Below are 5,288 nucleotides of genomic sequence, written 5' to 3' on the forward strand. Positions count from 1 at the left end.
ACTGAACCCCACAAATAAAATTTATAATAATGATTTCCCCTTGTTTACAGAATTATTTAAAAATATTATTTTAGTTATTTCTTACCCAGGCTTACTGAAGTAGTTAGGTCCGGCACATGCTATTCTCAACAAACCTACAATGTATTTACGAAGTTAAGTCAGAAAGATCTTCTAATAAAGAACAGAAGTGTGTGAATTAAAACCGAGCTCTTCCTCCAGCAGCTGTGTTGCTGCCATGACTACATTCTGATATGATATTATCATAGAATTGGTAGTAGTTTAGGTAACCGAGGGGATACAAAATAAATCTTACTTAGATTTGCATGTTTAGGTAAGAGAACAGTTATTATCGCACTAAATCTGGCACATTCTGACAGTGCTGGCAAGGTTCTGTGAAGCAATTCAAAGAAAAGGACGATCCTGTGTTTAATAAACATACTTGGCTTTCGAACTGTTCTAGAATTATGTTGTTATTTGTGAGATAAGCAAAAATTAAAAGATAGTATAAAAGGTCAAATATCACTTTTTATAAATACAGAATTGAAAGATTTTGGCTCCTTAGCATAATAAATAAGGAAAATGAAGTTGGTGAGGGGGCAGCTCTAGCAAAATGGCAAGGGATTCAGAAACAAATTTTGAACATACCCACAGACGCTGCAAAACAATTTCTATATAAACAAGGAATATATTTTTAGGAATGACCCTGTGATATTAAAAAAAAAAGTCCTTCGTGGCTTTCATTACAGGTGATTTGTTTATTTTTCAGTGTATTCCATTTGTCAATCACTGCTCTATTTATTGTTCCGCTTTAAAACGGGGAAAAAAAACCAAATAATGATAACCTTGCCTTTCTAATTAATTTCCAATTTTCTGTTACAAGAGTAAGGAGATTGAGGAATGACGATGCAATGTAATGAAACCTCTACAGATTAGCTGTATTTTTGAAATCTTATTTTGCATATATCTAATTTGCTACTGTAACAATTTTTAAGCATAAATTCTGTGGTATTAATTACATTCACAACGTTGTGCAACCATCACCAACATCTATTTCCAAAATGTTTTATGACCTTAACAAAATCTCTGGACCAAATAAACAATGAAAAAATATAGAGTACACAAATGTACATGTTATTCTTGCACAAAGGTCATGCTAAGCTTCTCTGCATCACTGCAATTTTTGTATACGTGCTGCTGAAGTAAACACTTGAGTGATTCTTCTCAAAGTGATTCCCATGTAAAGCTTCAGGAATTCCACCAAATGGAGAGATGGCGTTCTATTGAGTTAATATTAAGAAGAATTTGGATTTGGGGTTTGAGCTCTGAGTCCTGTCTCCTTGCTAGCTGACCTCTCAGTAAAGCTGTTACTTTTCTCAAAAGCCAGTGTGATAGCTTTGGCTTCCATGCAAGTCAGACAACAAGCCCTTAACTGTAAGAACAGTGACAAATTTACTGAACATAAATTAATATGCATTAGTTAGGTGCATTTTGTTATATGATCACACAGAGAGATTTTCATCATGGGGCTATGAAACAACTTTTTTTTTTAATTTACTGATTTTTTGCCTTTTTTCCACACAAACCGTTCCATTGTCTTCCATTCTCTTTCATTACTTAGGAAGCCATAATTATACATATATACAAATAAATATATTATGAATATAAATATAACTTAATTATGTATTGTAAATTATAAATGTAATTTGTCTATGTTCCTAGATAACGCATTGTTTGGCTATTTTTATATATCTCACTTTGCTTCATATTTCACTTGGCATTAGTTTCTTAAAGTTGATATATGTTGATATATGTATGTGGAATGTATGTAATATATCCACTTTTCAAGAGATGGATTGAGCTGCTTTCACTGTTGAAAAATTTATACACACAGGAACTTGTGTGTGCGTATATAAATAAATACACATACGTACATACATGTATATACATACATAGAATAAACATCAATACGTATTAAGTATACAGAGTTAAACTTTTTATTAATGCTAAAAATATATTTGAGGAAATGTGTTTAAAAGCTAAAAAAAATAAAAATAAAAATTGAAAACAGACGTAATGTCATCCAAAGGTGCGAAAAGAGCCCAGTAGAGGGCTCTAGAAGAGAGAACAGACAATACCGGGAGGAAAATATGTTAAAGAAATGATATAAAAAATGCTTAGAGACTAAACCACATATTTATATTTGAAGATTATACTCAATGACCAAAATGGAAAAACAAACAAACAAACACAGAAAGTTTTCACAAAATTTTAAACATTAAGAATAAAGAGATCTGAAAAGCTTATTGAATGTGACAAAAACAAACTTATTTATGCAAGAAAAGAAGTGGATTTAAATTAGACTTCCTGTCGGGAAAGGCAGTTGCCTTGTGCCTGCCATCCTTCCGCCCTCACTGGGTCACTCAGGACTGGGCCTGGGGCTTGCAACACTTTCTGATCAAGAGATAGAGAACCCACACAGCCTGTGCGGGGCTTGTCACCTCATGTGGCGGTATCTTACCCTGTTTCAGGCTTAACGGATACTCTTTTGTCTGCTTGAAGTGCGTACAACATATGATGCCTGACAAACCCACTGTCATATCTGTCCTCATCAGGGAGGGTACATGTAGACAAATTGCCCTGGGTTGACTCCAAGAGAGACCCGCTCACCCTGAGGGACCAATGCTCACTATTTAAGGTGATCTCACTCTATCTCTTTCACATATGAGTAAGTATTGTTTCATCCATTGCTTGACTGGGTTGTGTTCTTATGACTCTGATATCACGATGCAGTGGGTGGAGGTGTTGAGAGTCCTCCCCTGGGACTGGTAACCAGTGCACAGTAGTCTCCTAGACACTTTCCAGTGGCAACATTCGATGGTGGTAGAAAATGTAGTGGTGGTAGAAAATGAACTGTGATTTCAAAGTTTGTATTTTTATTTTATTATGATTTTAAGAAAAATGTGAACAGTAGTGGCCTAAAAAGTATAAAATTATGAGTGTAACTGGAAATTTTAATAGTTGAGAAGAAAATGTTTGAGAATATAGGTAGGCATGTATTTATCTTAAAATTTGTAGAATTACAAGATATATTGAATACATATTGCTTCAAAATATGTTTGAGTATAATATCTAAAAGTATAACATTAAAACTCTTACCAAAAGTACAAATAAAAGGAGTAATAATTTGTTTATTAAACGTTGGGTCAAAGAAATAATGTAAATAATCTAAATCCTCAGTATTCATATGATATCTACTGGATATTGTCTAAAGTTGTTAAGATTCTGCACCCAGTTCGGATTCCATTCAATTCCGGTGTGTCTGGGAAGCATGACTCCCCATACCACCAAGCAATTCTAGGACACCAGCTGGGTGTCCTACAATTCAACTCAATTCTGACACTGTCTACCTGAAGGTAGTAACAGATCCCACAGGTTAAGTCCTATAACACTGAACTTCACCTCTACTTCAGATGTTAGTTGCAAGTCCAGATTGTTACCTGTGCTTCTGACCAACTAGCTGTAGACTGGAGATTCTAACCACCTCCTCTTTGGGTTCCATTAATGTGCTAGAGCTGCTTACAGAACTCAGGGAACATTTAACTTACTTGACTCTCAATTTATTATGAAAGGATATAACTCAGGAACAGCCAAGTGGAAGAGATGCCACATGGAAGCGATGCCTAGGGCACAGTGTGGAGAAAGGGTGAGGTGTTTCCATGCCCTCTCTGAGTGCACTGCTCTCCCTAAATCTTCATGTGTTCACCACCCTGGAAGCTCTCCAAATCCTATCCTTTTTGGCTTTGATGGAGGCTTCATTACACAGCCCCCCTCCCCTCCCAGGCAGATGGGGATGAAATGAAAGTCCTGACCCTCTAATCATACAGTTGTGTCCCTGGGCAGCCAGTGCCCATCCTTGGGTGTGGTTCAAAATACCCTCAGCAATATGACAAAAAACAAGATTATTGCTGTCATCATACAGGAAATTCCAAGACTTTTAGTAACTCTGTCCCAAAACAGGGGTGAAAACCCAGTATGTATTTCTTTTTATTAATCACAATATCACAGTTATTAAATCAAGAAATAAGTATAACTATTTTACATAGTTATTGAGATAACATCAGAAGGAATAAAACTGAAAAGAGTTAAAAGAAGCAGTTTCTGGTACATCAGACTGAGATTGAGAACAAACAAGGCATGGCTTTTCATTATAATCTCTTTTGTCATTTTTATTTCTTATCATAAATGCATTGCACTTGGAGAAACATGCAACTAAAATAAAACTAAAGCAGAAAAAAATGTAGATCTTATTGGCCTGAAGTCCAAGAAAACTCTTTAAAGCTTCCCTCATCTTACAGAAAAGGTATTAGATCTATGAATTTAACTTCAGTCAAGAATACTATCAAATCCCCATGAACCTCACTATTTAAATTCCAATATTTTTAACTTCTTAATATTTGTGTGTTTAAAGTTTGTTTATCCAAGTGATAGAACCATATATAGTGGCATCATACCTAAAATGATGCTACTTGAATTACATGGACATTGTTATATATATAGAAATCCATTCTCTGAATATTCTTTAGGTTACAAAACATTTAAAACATTTTTAATTGTTTTCTTGATAAATGTCTGAAAGGTATGTCTGGTAATAAGCTCAAAGATTATTAAAATGGAATTTTTGTTTTGAAGACGTGGTGATATATTTTTCATTCTAACACTTTATCATCATTTAATATCTTTTTAAACTACCTGTTTTAAAAGAATGTACTTTAGTAATAAATTTAAATCCATTCTTTACAGGTCTAATTAATCATGTAGTTACTTCATATCGTGAAAGTTCATTGATTTTCACATGTACATAATATGTTGCCTGGAGGAGATTTATGACCAGAAGAGGGACACATATATATATATATGTGGTATAACACTAAAACAAGTAATATTCAGCTTCTTCTTTGATAAACATGTCCAAACAATTAAATCTTGAATTGTAACATTCTCAAATGCTTCCTATTTCTTTATTACTTTATCTTTTTGTTCTGTTTTCTATATAACTTACCTTAGCATTGATGCTTCTCAATGCTCCATAATCACCTGCCTCGTGATCATGTGTATACATTCTTTTCTTTCTCATCGGAGCCACTTTTTCTCATCTTATCCTCTCCTATACTCATCCCCCTGAAAAACGCTTTTCCTTAAAACCAGTCTTATATCTACCAAGCTACTATCAAGTGACCAGCTGTAACACCCCTAATCCCCAACTTGGGGACTTTCTTACATAGTTCAGA

General features: G+C 34.4%; 1 non-coding gene across 1 annotated transcript; it reads right to left on the bottom strand.

The window, feature by feature from the left end:
• Positions 1–1,103: 1,103 nt before the first annotated feature.
• Positions 1,104–1,207, bottom strand: LOC116283400 (U6 spliceosomal RNA). Its single transcript, XR_004192999.1, has one exon. It is a non-coding gene; the product is annotated as a U6 spliceosomal RNA (small nuclear RNA).
• Between the last annotated feature and the right edge of the window lie 4,081 nt (positions 1,208–5,288).

This window comes from Vicugna pacos, chromosome 14, assembly GCF_048564905.1.
Source record: "Vicugna pacos chromosome 14, VicPac4, whole genome shotgun sequence".
Lineage (NCBI taxonomy): Eukaryota > Metazoa > Chordata > Mammalia > Artiodactyla > Camelidae > Vicugna > Vicugna pacos.